Source organism: Ovis canadensis, chromosome 3, assembly GCF_042477335.2.
Source record: "Ovis canadensis isolate MfBH-ARS-UI-01 breed Bighorn chromosome 3, ARS-UI_OviCan_v2, whole genome shotgun sequence".
In the NCBI taxonomy this organism is placed as follows: domain Eukaryota; kingdom Metazoa; phylum Chordata; class Mammalia; order Artiodactyla; family Bovidae; genus Ovis; species Ovis canadensis.
In genome coordinates this window covers 195,715,783-195,733,033 of record NC_091247.1, presented here as the reverse complement: position 1 = coordinate 195,733,033, position 17,251 = coordinate 195,715,783, and the positions used below count along the sequence as shown (strand labels likewise).

General features: G+C 39.5%; 1 protein-coding gene across 2 annotated transcripts in view; it reads right to left on the bottom strand.

Annotated features, from left to right (window-relative positions):
* The window catches only part of LMNTD1 (lamin tail domain containing 1), a 525,827-nt gene that overhangs the window by 80,317 nt on the left and 428,259 nt on the right, over positions 1 to 17,251 (bottom strand). For both annotated transcript variants that reach the window (XM_069585540.1, XM_069585541.1), the window contains one exon: positions 3,135 to 3,195. The gene's annotated coding sequence lies outside the window, so the exon portion shown is untranslated. The remainder of the gene's footprint in view (positions 1 to 3,134; positions 3,196 to 17,251) is intronic.

Here is a 17,251-nt window from a genome sequence, read left to right as displayed (position 1 = left end):
GGCAAGAAGGGGCTTCAATTCTGACTCACCCCTTCCTCCTTGGTTAGGGCACACATAACAAATTTTATCTGTGGTAGCTACTTTCAGCATTATTCATCATTGATGATAATGATGGCAATAGGTGGCAATAAGGGGTACAGTTTACTAAGGATGGATCAGTTACTCTTGAGAAACCCCGTGAGAATACTAGATACATAAATGAAGACGCTGTCATTATTGTCAGGAGAATAATTTTTGAGAAGTATCTTAGTTGTCATTCAGTTGCAAAGTTGTGTCCGATTCTTTGTGACCCCGTGGACTGTAGCATGCCAGGCTCCTCTGTCCTCTATCTCTCAGAGTTTGCTATTGAGTCGGTGATACTATCTAACCATTTAATTTGAAGTATAGACAAATGTAAATCAGTAAATTAAATGTAGCTTGTGTAGCAGCTTTAGCCTCCTGTGCTAATGAGACAGGAGAAACAGAGAGGATCCTGAGGATAGAAGAACCCTGAGGTTTGCATTATGTCTTTTGCAAGAGAAGGACACTTCTGACCTTCACTACGGACAGAAGAGAAATTACTGGGGTGGATAATACTGTGCTTGAAGCTATCCTGTGTCATTTGTTTGAGACCTTGTATATAAGAAAGAGGGGAGAAAGCAGACATCTGAGATGGAATGAGAAAATTCCTGCAGTGTTAGGAAACAGAACTCCCTGAAGACCTTTGGCCACGTGTAGATTAGTCTGCAGGAGAAGAGAGACAAGCTGGACATTTTTACATGCTGGAAATTTTCTTTGACTGTTCTATTATTCTTAGTTTTATGGTTACTGTTCCGTGTTCATGTTTGTCTCTCTTAATTTTCAGAGTGAATGCTTTTACAAGTCAGAGCCATATTTAATACTGAATACTACTACTACTGCTCAGTTCAGTTCAGTTCAGTTCAGTCGCTCAGTCGTGTCCGACTCTTTGAGACCCCATGAATAGCAGCAATCATTTAACATGTACTTCCTATTTGTGTGATGTATATTATAGGCTTACCAGGTGGCACAGTGGTAAAGAATCTGCCTGCCAATGAAGGAGACTCAGGAGATGTGGGTTTGATCCCTAGGTGGGGAAGATCCCCTGGAGGAGGAAATGGTAACCCACTCTAGTATTCTTGCCAGGAAAATCCCATGGACAGAGGAGCCTGGCAGGGCTACAGTCCATGGGATCACAAAGAGTCGGACAAGATGTGTTATTTTCCATCTTTCACAGATGAGGAAACCGACAGAGCAGTCAGGTAACTGCCCAGAGTCACACAGCAAAACCAAGGCCAGAGTTCAGATCTATTTGAATTTCGGGGCTGCATTTTTCATCATTACACTTCTTTCCCTGAAAAATATTGAGCACCACTGGTTATAAGACAGTTGTACAGATACTTTATAACATAAATGGATGACAGATATGTTCCTTGCTCTTCTGGAATTTATTCTTTTGATGGGACAATAGTATCTGTGAATATGAAAATAAATTAATGCATTACAGAATGTGATAAAAATCAAAGGATGGTTCTGTTAGGAGCTAGAAGAACTCAGAGAATTATTAGGAAAGCCTTCACAGAAGAGATGGGATATGCAGTATGTATGGACCTCAAAGGATAGATAGGATTTTGAAAAGCAGAGAACAGGAAGGAAGATATTATTTTATTCTTTCATGCATGCATTCACTCAACAGAGACATATTAATTATTTGTTGTGACTTGACAGTATTGAATGTACTTTTTCTGCGAGCATCCACATCTGGGATAGGCTTGGTGTAGGCATACTAATGGCTGAGGCAGAGATGGCCTGAGTGTGCAGTGCTAGGTAGAGTCAGATACATAGTGGAGACCAGATCAGAGAGGGCTGTGAACCCAGGCCAAGGAGTAGAATACACTCTCAGTATGCACTACATGGGTTTCCCTGGTGGCTTCGTGGTAAAGAATCCACCTGCCAGTGCAGGAGATGCAGGAGATGACGGTTTACTCCCTGGGTCAGGAAGATCCCCTGGAGAAGGAAATGGCAGCCCACTCCAGCATTCTTGCCTGAAGAATCCCATGGACAGAGGAGCCTGCTGGGCTACAGTCCAAGGGATCACAAAAGAGTCAGACATGCCTTAAGGACTAAAAAACAACATTGTCAATAGTTAGATTAATTACAGAATATTTCCTTGGTTGATATGACTGACTCGATGGACATGAATTTGAACAAGCTCTGGGAGTTGGTGATGGACAGGGAGGCCAGGCGTGCTACAGTCCATGGGGTCACAAAGAGTTGGTCACAACTGAGCGAATGAACTGAACTGAACAAGATATTTCAGGAGTTTCTTCCTTCTATTTGTATGTAAGAGTTTGTGTGTTTTTCTTTTTCTTTTTTGGATTCACAGGTGCTCTTTATTCCAGATCAAATTTCTTTGCTGGATTTATGTATTGCAAATATATTCTCTCAGATTATAATTTATATTTTCACTCTCTGAAAGATGCATTTTATCAATAGAGTATATTTGTCTATCCTTGTGCCATTACCCCACTGTCTTAATTAAGGTAACTTTGTAGCATACTTTGTGTTGTTGTTTTAGTTGCTAAGTTGTGTCCTACCCTTTGAGACCCCCATGGACTGTAGCCCACCAAGCTCCTCTGTCCGTGGGATATCCTAGGAAAGAATACTGGAGTGGGTTACCATTTCCTTCTCCAGGGGATCTTCCCTCATCTCCTGCATCAGCAGGCAAATTCTTTACCACTGAGCCACTTGTGAAGCACCAGTATTGTATACAGGTCTTTCAAAAAAATTTAATAGTATCATGACCATTCTAGATTCTTTGATTTCCATGTGAAGTTTTAGAATAATCTTGTCAATTATGGGTTTCCTTTGTGGCTCAGCTTGTAAAGAATCCGCCTGCAATGCGGGAGACCTGGGTTTGATCCCTGGGTTGGGAAGATGCCCTGGAGAAGAGAAAGGCTCCCCACTCCAGTATTCTGGCCTGGACAATCCCATGGACTATATAGTCCAGGGAGTCACAAAGAGTCGGACACAACTGAACGACTTTCACTTTCACTTTGTCAATTGTAAAAATACTAGCTTAAATTTTGTTTGCGGTTGCACTGACTATAGGGATCAATCTGGAAAGAATGGATTACCTGCAATCTTCCTTTCTGGTAATAGTCTTGTCAGGTTTTGGTATGAAGGTTATGCTGGTCTCTGAAATAAAAGCAAAAATAAACAAATAGAACTTAATTAAACTTTAAACTTTTACTCAGCAAAAGAAACCATAAACAAAATGAAAATACAGCCTATAGAATGGGAGAAAATATTTGCAAATGACAATGAAAAAAATGTTAATATACAAAAATATATAAACAGCTCATACAACTCAAAATCAAAAAACAAATAACCCAGTAAAAATGGGCAGAAGATCTGAATAGATATTTTTTTCCAAAGAATACATACGGATGGCTAACAGGTACATGAAAAGATGCTCAATATTGCTAATTACTAGAGAGACGCAAATCAAATCAACAATGAGCTATTGTATTGCATCTATAAGAAAGACTATCATTAAAAAGTCTACAGATAACAAATGTTGGGAAGGATGTGGGGGAAAAGGGAACACCTGTACACTGTTGGTGGGGAATGTACATTGGTTCAGTCACTGTGGAAAACCGTATGGAGGGTTCTCAAAAAACTAAAAATAGAACTATCAGATGATCCAGCAATTCCACTCCTGGGTATGTATCTGGAAAAGATGAAAACACTGATTTGTAAGAATACGTGCATTCCAATGTTCCCAGCAGCACTATTTACAATAGCCAATATATGGAAGTAACTCAAGTGTCCAAGAATGGATAAAGAAGATGTGTTATATGCATATATATATATATAGAGAGAGAGAGAGAAACACACACACACACACACACACACACACACACACACACTAGAATATTACTCAGCCATAAATAAGCTTCCCTCATAGCTCAGTCAGTAAAGAATCTACCTGCAATGCAGAAGTCTGTGTGCAATGCAGGAGACCTGGGTTTGATCCCTGAGTTGGGATACAATATTACCTATATGTGGAATCTAAAAAAATTATACAAATGAATGTATGTAGCAAAACAGAAACAGGCTCACTGATTTAGAAAACAAACTAGTGGTTACCAGTGGGAAAGAGGGGTTAAAAGATTAAAAACTACTATGTATAAAATAAGTAAGCATCAATAATACATTGTACAACACAGGGAATCATAGCCATTACCTTGTCCAAAAAAAGAAGAGAAAGGTTATGTTGGTCTCTTAACACAAGTTGGTAAATGTTTTCTCTTTTTCCATTGCTCAGGATTGGCATTATGATTTCCTTATGTCCTGTGTAGAATTTATTAATGAAATATTTTGATTCTGGACTTTACTTACTGGGTAGTAATAGTTATAGGGCTGATTATATTTTCTATTTCTTCTTCATTGATTTCTGGTAAGCTGTGTTTTCCTATAGTCTCTTTTTTTTTTCTTTTTATTTATTTATTTATTTTTTTATTTTTTAAATTTTAAAATCTTTAATTCTTACATGTGTTCCCAAACATGACCCCCCCTCCCACCTCCCTCCCCACAACATCTCTCTGGGTCATCCCCATGCACCAGCCCCAAACATGCTGCACCCTACGTCAGACATGGACTGGCGATTCAATTCTTACATGATAGTATACATGTTAGAATTCCCATTCTCCCAAATCATCCCACCCTCTCCCTCTCCCTCTGAGTCCAAAAGTCCGTTATACACATCTGTGTCTTTTTTCCTGTCTTGCATACAGGGTCGTCATTGCCATCTTCCTAAATTCCATATATATGTGTTAGTATACTGTATTGGTGTTTTTCTTTTTTTTTTTTAAATTTTAGTTTTTTATTTTTTAAATTTTACAATCTTTAATTCTTACATGCATTCCCAAACATGAACCCCCCTCCCACCTCCCTCCCCAGAACATCTTTCTGGGTCATCCCCATGCACCAGCCCCAAGCATGCTGCATCCTGCGTCAGACATAGACTGGCGATTCAATTCACATGATAGTATACATGTTAGAATGTCATTCTCCCAAATCATCCCACCCTCTCCCTCTCCCTCTGAATCCAAAAGTCCGTTATACACATCTGTGTCTCTTTCCCTGTCTTGCATACAGGGTCGTCATTGCCATCTTCCTAAATTCCATATATATGTGTTAGTATACTGTATTGGTGTTTTTCTTTCTGGCTTACTTCACTCTGTATAATCGGCTCCAGTTTCATCCATCTCATCAGAACTGATTCAAATGAATTCTTTTTAACGGCTGAGTAATACTCCATTGTGTATATGTACCACAGCTTTCTTACCCATTCATCTGCTGATGGACATCTAGGTTGTTTCCATGTCCTGGCTATTATAAACAGTGCTGCGATGAACATTGGGGTACATGTGTCTCTTTCAATTCTGGTTTCCTCGGTGTGTATGCCCAGAAGTGGGATTGCTGGGTCATAAGGTAGTTCTATTTGCAATTTTTTAAGGAATCTCCACACTGTTCTCCATAGTGGCTGTACTAGTTTGCATTCCCACCAACAGTGTAGGAGGGTTCCCTTTTCTCCACACCCTCTCCAGCATTTATTGCTTGCAGATTTTTGGATCGCAGCCATTCTGACTGGTGTGAAGTGGTACCTCATTGTGGTTTTGATTTGCATTTCTCTAATAATGAGTGATGTTGAGCATCTTTTCATGTGTTTGTTAGCCATCCGTATGTCTTCTTTGGAGAAATGTCTATTTAGTTCTTCGGCCCATTTTTTGATTGGGTCGTTTATTTTTCTGGAATTGAGCTGCATAAGTTGCTTGTATATTTTTGAGATTAGTTGTTTGTCAGTTGCTTCATTTGCTATTATTTTATCCCATTCAGAAGGCTGTCTTTTCACCTTGCTTATATTTTCCTTTGTTGTGCAGAAGCTTTTAATTTTAATTAGATCCCATTTGTTTATTTTTGCTTTTATTTCCAGAATTCTGGGAGGTGGATCATAGAGGATCCTGCTGTGATTTATGTCAGAGAGTGTTTTGCCTATGTTCTCCTCTAGGAGTTTTATAGTTTCTGGTCTTACATTTAGATCTTTAATCCATTTTGAGTTTATTTTTGTGTGCGGTGTTAGAAAGTGATCTAGTTTCATTCTTTTACAAGTGGTTGACCAGTTTTCCCAGCACCGCTTGTTAAAGAGATTGTCTTTACTCCATTGTATATTCTTGCCTCCTTTGTCAAAGATAAGGTGTCCATATGTGTGTGGATTTATCTCTGGGCTTTCTATTTTGTTCCATTGATCTATATGTCTGTCTTTGTGCCAGTACCATACTGTCTTGATGACTGTGGCTTTGTAGTAGAGCCTGAAGTCAGGCAAGTTGATTCCTCCAGTTCCATTCTTCTTTCTCAAGATTGCTTTGGCTATTCGAGGTTTTTTGTATTTCCATACAAAGCTTGAAATTATTTGTTCTAGTTCTGTGAAAAATGTGGCTGGTAGCTTGATAGGGATTGCATTGAATTTGTAAATTGCTTTGGGTAGTATACTCATTTTCACTATATTGATTCTTCCGATCCATGAACATGGTATATTTCTCCATCTATTAGTGTCCTCTTTGATTTCTTTCATCAGTGTTTTATAGTTTTCTATATATAGGTCTTTAGTTTCTTTAGGTAGATATATTCCTAAGTATTTTATTCTTTTCGTTGCAATGGTGAATGGAATTGTTTCCTTAATTTCTTTTTCTACTTTCTCATTATTCGTGTATAGGAATGCAAGGGATTTCTGTGTGTTGATTTTATATCCTGCAACTTTACTGTATTCATTGATGAGCTCTAGTAATTTTCTGGTGGAGTCTTTAGGGTTTTCCATGTAGAGGATCATGTCATCTGCAAACAGTGAGAGTTTTACTTCTTCTTTTCCAATTTGGATTCCTTTTATTTCTTTTTCTGCTCTGATTGCTGTGGCCAAAACTTCCAGAACTATGTTGAATAGTAGCGGTGAAAGTGGACACCCTTGTCTTGTTCCTGACTTTAGGGGAAATGCTTTCAATTTTTCACCATTGAGGATAATGTTTGCTGTGGGGTTGTCATAGATAGCTTTTATTATGTTGAGGTATGTTCCTTCTATTCCTGCTTTCTGGAGAGTTTTTATCATAAATGGATGTTGGATTTTGTCAAAGGCCTTCTCTGCATCTATTGAGATAATCATATGGTTTTTATTTTTCAATTTGTTAATGTGGTGAATTACATTGATTGATTTGCGGATATTGAAGAATCCTTGCATCCCTAGGATAAAGCCCACTTGGTCATGGTGTATGATCTTTTTAATGTGTTGTTGGATTCTGATTGCTAGAATTTTGTTCAGGATTTTTGCATCTATGTTCATCAGTGATATTGGCCTGTAGTTTTCTTTTTTTGTGACATCTTTGTCAGGTTTTGGTATTAGGGTGATGGTGGCCTCATAGAATGAGTTTGGAAGTTTACCTTCCTCTGCAATTTTCTGGAAGAGTTTGAGGAGGATAGGTGTTAGCTCTTCTCGAAATTTTTGGTAGAATTCAGCTGTGAAGCCATCTGGACCTGGGCTTTTGTTTGCTGGAAGATTTCTGATTACAGTTTCAATTTCCGTGCTTGTGATGGGTCTGTTAAGATTTTCTATTTCTTCCTGGTTCAGTTTTGGAAAATTGTACTTTTCTAAGAATTTGTCCATTTCTTCCACGTTGTCCATTTTATTGGCATACAACTGCTGATAGTAGTCTCTTATGATCCTTTGTATTTCTGTGTTGTCTGTTGTGATCTCTCCATTTTCATTTCTAATTTTATTGATTTGATTTTTCTCTCTTTGCTTCTTGATGAGTCTGGCTAATGGTTTGTCAATTTTATTTATCCTTTCAAAGAACCAGCTTTTGGCTTTGTTGATTTTTGCTATGGTCTCTTTTGTTTCTTTTGCATTTATTTCTGCCCTAATTTTTAAGATTTCTTTCCTTCTACTAACTCTGGGGTTCTCCAACTCTTCCTTTTCTAGTTGTTTTAGTTGCAGAGTTAGGTTATTTATTTGACTTTTTTCTTGTTTCTTGAGGTATGCCTGTATTGCTATGAACTTTCCTCTTAGCACCGCTTTTATAGTGTCCCACAGGTTTTGGGTTGTTGTGTTTTCATTTTCATTAGTTTCTATGCATATTTTGATTTCTTTTTTGATTTCTTCTGTGATTTGTTGGTTATTCAGAAGTGTGTTGTTCAACCTCCATATGTTGGAATTTTTAATAGTTTGTCTCCTGTAATTGAGATCTAATCTTAATGCATTATGGTCAGAAAAGATGCTTGGAATGATTTCGATTTTCTTGAATTTATCAAGTTTAGATTTATGGCCCAGGATGTGATCTATCCTGGAGAAGGTTCCATGAGCACTTGAAAAAAAGGTGAAATTCATTGTTTTGGGGTGAAATGTCCTATAGATATCAATTAGGTCTAACTGATCTAATGTATCATTTAAAGTTTGCGTTTCTTTGTTAATTTTCTGTTTAGTTGATCTGTCCATAGGTGTGAGTGGGGTACTAAAGTCTCCCACTATTATTGTGTTATTGTTGATTTCCCCTTTCATACTTGTTAGCATTTGTCTTACATATTGTGGTGCTCCTATATTGGGTGCATATATATTTATAATTGTTATATCTTCTTCTTGGATTGTTCCTTTGATCATTATGTAGTGGCCTTCTTTGTCACTTTTCACAGCCTTTGTTTTAAAGTCTATTTTATCGGATATGAGTATTGCCACTCCTGCTTTCTTTTGGTCTCTATTTGCGTGGTATATCTTTTTCCAGCCCTTCACTTTCAGTCTGTATGTGTCCCTTGTTTTGAGGTGGGTCTCTTGTAAGCAGCATATAGAAGGGTCTTGTTTTTGTATCCATTCGGCCAGTCTTTGTCTTTTGGTTGGGGCGTTCAACCCATTTACGTTTAAGGTAATTATTGATAAGTATGATCCCGTTACCATTTACTTTATTGTTTTGGGTTCGGGTTTATACACCCTTTTCGTGTTTCCTGTCTAGAGAATATCCTTTAGAATTTGTTGGAGAGCTGGTTTGGTGGTGCTGAATTCTCTCAGCTTTTGCTTGTCTGTAAAGCTTTTGATTTCTCCTTCGTATTTGAATGAGATCCTTGCTGGGTACAGTAATCTGGGCTGTAGGTTATTGTCTTTCATCACTTTAAGTATGTCTTGCCATTCCCTCCTGGCCTGAAGAGTTTCTATTGACAGATCAGCTGTTATCCTTATGGGAATCCCCTTGTGTGTTATTTGTTGTTTTTCCCTTGCTGCTTTTAATATTTGTTCTTTGTGTTTGATCTTTGTTAATTTGATTAATATGTGTCTTGGGGTGTTTCGCCTTGGGTTTATCCTATTTGGAACTCTCTGTGTTTCTTGGACTTGGGTGATTATTTCCTTCCCCATTTTAGGGAAGTTTTCAACTATTATCTCCTCAAGGATTTTCTCATGATCTTTCTTTCTGTCTTCTTCTTCTGGGACTCCTATAATTCGAATGTTGGAGCGTTTCATATTGTCCTGGAGGTCTCTGAGATTGTCCTCGTTTCTTTTAATTCGTTTTTCTTGTTTCCTCTCTGATTCATTAATTTCTACCATTCTATCTTCTATTTCACTAATCCTATCTTCTGCCTCCGTTATTCTACTAATTGTTGCCTCCAGAGTGTTTCTGATCTCATTTATTGCGTTATTCATTATATTTTGACTCTTTTTTATTTCTTCTAGGTCCTTGTTAAACCTTTCTTGCATCTTCTCAATCTTTGTCTCTAGCCTATTTATCTGTGATTCCATTTTGATTTCAAGATTTTGGATCATTTTCACTATCAATATTCGTAATTCCTTCTCCGGTAGATTCCCTACTTCTTCCTCTTTTGTTTGGTTTGGTGGGCAACTCTCCTGTCCCTTTACCTGCTGTGTATTCCTCTGTCTCTTCATCTTGGTTATATTGCTGTGTTTGGGGTGGCCTTTTTATATTCTGGTAATTTGTGGAGTTCTCTTTATTATGGAGCTTCCTCACTTTGGGTGGGGTTCTATCAGTGGCTTGTCAAGGTTTCCTGGTTAGGGAGCCTTGTGTTGGAGTTTTGGTGGGTGGAGCTAGGTTTCTTCTCTCTGCAGTGCAGTGGAGTAACCCGTAATGGGTTATGAGACATCAAAGGTTTTGGGATAATTTTGAGCTGCCTGTATATTGAAGCTCAGGGGAGTGTTCCTGTGTTGCTGCAGAATTTGCGTGGTATGTCTTGTTTTGGAACTTGTTGGCCCTTGGGTGGAGCTTGGTTTCGGTGTAGGTATGAAGGCATTAGATGGGCTCCTATTGCTTAATGTTCCCTGAATTCAAGAGTTCTCTAATGTTTTCAGGCTTTGGATTTAAGCCTCCTGCTTCTGGTTTTCAGTTTTATTTTTACAGTAGCCTCTAGACTTCTCCATCTATACAGCACCGATGATAAAACATCTAGGTTAAAGATGAAAAGTTTCTCCACATTGAGGGACACTCAGAGAGGTTCACTGGGTTATAAGGAGAAGAGAAGATGGAGGAGGTAGTTAGAGGTAACTGGAATGAGATGCGGTGAGATCAAAAGAGAAGAGCGCAAGCTAGCCAGTAGTCACTTCCATATGTGCGCTCTATAGTCTGAACCGCTCAGAGGTATTTACAGAGTTATACGGGGAAGAGGAGAGGGAGGAAGTAGACAGAGGTGACCAGGAGGATCAGAGAGAGAAATGAGTAGGAGAGAGACAAATCCTGCCAGTAACCTGTTCCTTAGGTATTCCCCACCGTCTGGAACACACAGAGATTCACAGAGTTGGATAGAGGAGAGATGGGGGAGAAAAGAGACAGAGGCCACCTGGTGGAGAAAAAGGAGAGTCCAGAGGAGGAGAGAGTGGTCAAGCCAGTAATCTCGCTCTCAGGTAAACTGGGGTAGTGAAGTTTGGGTTTTTAAATGTACAAAATTGGCAACAAACACCTAAGAGCAAAGATTAAAAATCTGTTTTTGAAGACAATGGTCTGCTTTTCTGGTTGCCTGATGTCCTCTGCCAGCCTACAGAAGTTGTTTTGTGAAGTTTGCTCAGCGTTGAAATGTTCTTTTGAGGAATTTGTGAGGGAGAAAGTGGTCTTCCCGTCCTATTCCTCCGCCATCTTTCCCTCCGTCTCCTATAGTCTCTTTGATGTTGGTGGAATCCATGATGTTATCTCCTTTTCGTTACTAACACTGGTTATTTGGCTCGTCTATATATTTTTCCCCTCATTAATTTGCTCAGTCTTTTTAAAGAACCAATCACTGGCTTTTGATTTTCTTTATTATACATTTTAAAATTTGCCTTGGGTTTAGTTTTCTATTATTTTTGTGAATACTTGAGATGGATAGTTAGACAATTACATCATATTTTTATTTTCTAATATAGGCAGAACTTTATTCCATAAATGTTACTATTCAGTATTTTCATTATCATTTATTTAAATATATATTTTTGAATTTACATAATTTTTTAGATAGCTGTTGCTTAATTTCCAAACATATAAAGATTTTCAAGTTATTTTTTGTTAGTAAGTTTTAATTAAATCACTCTGTGGCCAGAGTTCATACTTTGAATAATTTATTTGAAATTTTATTACCTCATGGCAAGCATATGGTCCATTTTTGTAAAGTTTTTTTATTGCTTTTGAAAAAAAGTGCATATTCTGAATTTGTTGAGTATAGGGTTTTATATGTCTCAATTAAAGTATCAGCAATAATTGTGTTATTTTTATCCTCACTGATTTTTTCCTACTTATAAAAATTACAGACAGTGAAGATTCATCATTATCTTTTGCAGATTTTGACTCTATTTTACATTCCTACCAACAGTGTGAAAGGATTCCCTTTCCCCAGCATCTTCACTAACACTTGTTATTGCTTGTCTTTTTGACAAAAACCATCTCCAGGTGTGAAGTGCTATCTCATTGTGGTTTTGATTTGTATTTCTCCGAGGGATTAGTGATGTTGAGCATCTTTTCACATACCTATTGGTCATCTGTATGTCTTCTTTGGGAAAATGTTTATTCAGGTCTTTTGCCCACCCCCCCCCCTTTTTTTTTTTTTACTAGATTATATCTATATGTGTGTATGTGTGTGTGTGTATTGGAGAAAGAAAAAGTGAAAGTGTTAGTCATTCTGTTGTGTCCACCTCTTTGTGACCCAATGGACTATAGCCCGCCAGGCTCCTCTGTTCATGGGATTCTCCAGACAAGAATACTGGAGTGGGTAGCCATTTCTTTCACCAGATGATCTTCCTGACCCAGGGATTGAACCCAACTCTCCTGCATTGCAGGCAGACTTTTTACTGTCTGAACCACCAGGGAAGGAAACGGCAACCCACTCCAGTATTCTTGTTCGGAAAACCCCATGGATGGAGGAGCCTGGTGGTCTACAGTCCATAGGGTCACAAAAGAGTCAGACACAAGTCAGCAAATAACTAAAAACCTTATATATCTTTTCCTATTGAGTAGTGTAAGTTCCTTATCTATTATTTCTTAGTGTTAGGCACCTGTCTTGTTTTCTCTTATTTCTGAGTACTCTTGATTAACAATTATAGTTTATGAAAAAAATTATAGATCTAATTTAGACCTAAGATGATATATTCCTTTAGAGAATATCTAATTGATGGCTGGGGACACAGAAAGTCCCTGTTAACTTAATTCAGTTAGGACTTAGGACAGTTTGGAGCTGGGTTTCTGTTTCAGTGAAGGCCCGTCTCTGTCTGGTTAATTCTTACTCCCAGGTTGGACTTTCAAGGTTCCAACAAGAATCTGGAGGGAGATGTTACTAGTTATTCTCTTTGTTGGGCCTTGAACTCCAACTTTTGTCCTCTGTATCCATAAATCTGTAAATTCTCTGTTTATTCTCTCAACCAATTCTTCCTAAAATGACCTGACAAATTTAGGGCAAATCTGACTTTACAGATTAGTTATCCTTCTGGGCCTTTTTCATTCTTCTGGATCTTGGAAACACAATGCTTGACTGACTTGATAGCATTTTGGTGTCTTTAGTTCTATTACAATTCCCCAGCTTTTCTATTTGTTTTCAGTAGGAGAATTAGTCCAAAGTACCTGGGCAGCCCTTACTAAATCCTGATTCTCATATTGTTTAAATAAAATATTTGTATGTCTTTTGGCTCAACTCTTTACAATATATATTGGAGTCAACAAAAGAAATATTCCCTTTGGTATTGTGCTGAGACAAAAGAACTGGTTCTATAGCTTATAGGTTCCATGACAAATTCAAGGTGAGAATCAATTTATTTTGCTGCTTGGCAATTTTTATTTGGCCTCATTATCTAGTTTTTCTTTCTGTTTTTTTAGCTACTTCACTCTTTCTGCTTTCAGAGAGTGTGTTATGCAAATTTAATTAGAAAAATGCCTGTAAAAATTCTTTGTAAATATTTAAAGAAAAATGCATGTATAAGGCGGTATTACTATTCTAGACTCATAATCATTTATCTTGTAACAACCTTGTGCACATAGATTAGCAGCACCTCTGAGAACGTCTTGGTGAACTGTTCTCTGCAGAAGTGTTGTGCTTCATTGAATGATGACAACTGATTTAATCAGACCTTCTCCTGGGAAGAAGAATCACAAAGTAAACAAAGCGTAATGTTCATCTGCATGTGAAATAAGTAAGATTAAGTAACATGTCAAAATCATACACCTTATGCTCCACGGAAAAGATAAAGCTAGTACGCAGCAGCATAAACTGAATCCAGGACCCTCTGACTCTAATCCCACAGCCTAAAATAGAAGCAATAAGACACTGAAGATTAGAGAAAATTCTTTTCAAACACAACACTTCAAAGATTTGAAAATCAAAAAGAAAAACGTCTCTCAACTCTGAGTTTCTGTGCTCAGAGTTCCTTCCCTGCCTCTCTTTCCCTCCTTCCTTCCACAGCAAGAACCTTTGAGGGGAAAAAACTATATTGCTTTCATTTCCTTACTGCTCACTCATGTTACATCCACTGTGGTATGATTTGTTCACTCACGCATAAGTCATGCTTGCTCTTAGGGGTCACAACAACCTCCTGGTAGACCATCTGATGGTTTTATTCCTTCTCTGTTTCTGTGTGACATCTGTCATTCTCTCCCGCCCTCCTTCCCTCCAAATTCTGGTCCAGCTCCCCTTCCTCCTCTTTTTCTCCACCTTCAGAGGATCCCTTTGTGTCAGTCCTTGGATCTTCCCTCTGTTTGCTTTTTCCCTTTCCTATTTCCTTCAACAATTTCACTTAAAAAAAAAAAAAAACACTTGCAACCATTGTATCTATTTAGGGGCCTCCCAGGTAGTGCAGTGGTAAAGAATCTGCCTGCCAATGCAGAAGATGCAAAAGGCTCAGGTTCAATCCCTGGGTCGGGAAGATCCCCTGGAGGAGGAAATGGCAACCTGCTCCAGTATTCTCGCCTGGAAAAATTACACAGACAGAGGATCCTGGCAAGCGACGGTGCAGGGAGTTTCAAAGAGCTGGACATGACCGAGCACACACACATTGTATCTTCATGACTTTAAAACCTCTTGTTTATGCTCTCCTCTTAAACTAATCGAGCAATTTCAACTGCCTACTGATGGTTTCAAATTTTTCCAACCCTATTCAGTACAGTTCAGTTCAGTTCAGTTCAGTCGCTCAGTCGTGTCCAACTCTTTGCAGCCCCATGAATTGCAGCATGCCAGGCCTCCCTGTCCATCACCAACTCCCGGAGTTCACTCAGACTCACGTCCATCGAGTCCGTGATGCCATCCAGCCATCTCATCCTCGGTCGTCCCCTTCTCCTCCTGCCCCCAATCCCTCCCAGCATCAGGGTCTTTTCCAATGAGTCAACTCTTCCCATCAGGTGGCCAAAGTACTGGAGTTTCAGCTTTAGCATCATTCCTTCCAAAGAAATCCCAGGGCTGATCTCCTTCAGAATGGACTGGTTGGATCTCCTTGCAGTCCAAGGGACTCTCAAGAGTCTTCTCCAACACCACAGTTCAAAAGCATCAATTCTTTGGCGCTCAGCCTTCTTCACAGCCCAACTCTCACATCCATACATGACTACTGGAAAAACCATAGCCTTGACTAGATGGACCTTAGTCGGCAAAGTAATGTCTCTGCTTTTTAATATGCTATCTAGGTTGGTCATAACTTTTCTTCCAAGGAGTAAGAGTCTTTAAATTTCATGGCTGCAATCACCATCTGCAGTGATTTTGGAGCCCAGAAAAATAAGTCTGACACTGTTTCCACTGTTTCCCCATCTATTTCCCATGAAGTGATGGGACCAGATGCCATGATCTTCGTTTTCTGAATGTTGAGCTTTAAGCCAACTTTTTCACTCTCCTCTTTCACTTTCATCAAGAGGCTTTTGAGTTTCTCTTCACTTTCTGCCATAAGGGTGGTGTCATCTGCATATCTGAGGTTATTGATATTTCTCCCGGTAATCTTGATTCCACCTTGTGCTTTTTCCAGTCCAGCATTTCTCATGATGTACTCTGCATATAAGTTAAATAAGCGGGGTGACAATATACAGCCTTGACACACTCCTTTTCCTATTTGGAACCAGTCTGTTGTTCCATGTCCAGTTCTAACTGTTGCTTCCTGACCTGACCCGTAATTGTTCTAGAATTAATGAGGGCTTCCCTAGTGGTCCAGTGGTTAAGAATCTGCCTTGCATTGCAGGGGACACTGGTTTGATCCCTAGTCTGGGAATATCCCACATGCCATGGGGCAACTAAGTCCAAGTGCCGCAATTGCCAAGCCTGGACTCGAGCCTGGGAGCCACAGCTACTGAAGCCATGTGCCCAGAGTCCACACTCTTCAACAAGACAAGCCACCACGAGAAGTGCACACCTTGACTAGAGAGTATCCCCCCCCTCCACAACTAGAGAAGGCCCATGCACAGCAACAAACACCCAAACACAGCGTAATCAAAAATAAATATACATACATATATTTAGAATAAATGAGAACTCAGGCTGGCAGTAGATATCAGTCACCTTCTCTGTAAACAAACATGGACTGGAAGTAACGTAATCCTTTGACTTCTTTATGCCTGATGTCAGGGTGCTTTGAAATTAACAGATCCCTTTGCAAGACAGCAAAAAAGACACAGATGTGTATAACGGACTTTTGGACTCAGAGGGAGAGGGAGAGGGTGGGATGATTTGGGAGAATGGCATTCTAACATGTATACTATCATGTAAGAATCAAATCGCCAGTCTATGTCTGATGCAGGATACAGCATGCTTGGGGCTGGTGCATGGGGATGACCCAGAGAGATGTTATGGGGAGGGAGGTGTGGGGGGGGGGGGTTCATGTTTGGGAACGCATGTAAGAATTAAAGATTTTAAAATTAAAAAAATTTAAAAAATTAAATAAAAAAATAAAACTAAAAAAAAAAAAGAAATTAACAGATCCCTAGAGAGGTGGAGCCACTCCAGTACTCTTGCCTGGAAAATCCCATGGACAGAGGAGCCTGGTGGGCTGCAGTCCATGGGGTCACTGAGGTTCGGACACAATTGAGCGACTGCCCTTTCACTTTTCACTTTCATGCATTGGAGAAGGAAATGGCAACCCACTCCAGTGTTCTTGCCTGGAGAATCCCAGGGACAGGGGAGCCTGGTGGGCTGCCGTCTATGGGGTTTGCACAGAGTCGGACACAACTGAAGTGACTTAGCAGCAGCAGCAGCAACAGAGAGGTGGAGAGCATAACATTTCAATCTTCCACTGAAAGACCACAAAGCTCCAGCCAGAAGACTCTTAGGCTGATCCTTCCACCTAAGTCTCTGATGCCTAATTTTTATACCAGTTTGTCTAGTGATAGAATGGGGATTAAAAGTCAACTTCATACCCTAAGAAACTGGTAACTAGCAGTGGGGGCAGAACTGGCTGTGCTGTGCTCAATCTCTCAGTCATGTTTGACCCTTTATGACCCCATGGACTGTAGCCCACCAGGCTCCTCTGTCCATGAGGATTCTCCAGGCAAGAACACTGAAGTGGGTTGCCATGCCGTCCTCCAGGGGATCTTCCCAACCCAGGGATCAAACCCAGGTCTCCCACATTGCAGGCGGATTCTTTGCCATCTGAGCCACCAGGGAATCCCAAGAATACTGGAGTGGGCAGCCTATCCCTTCTCCAAGGGATCTTCCTGATCCAGGAATTAAACCAGGGCTTCCTGCATTACAGGCAGATTTTTTTTACCAGCTGAGCTACTAGAGA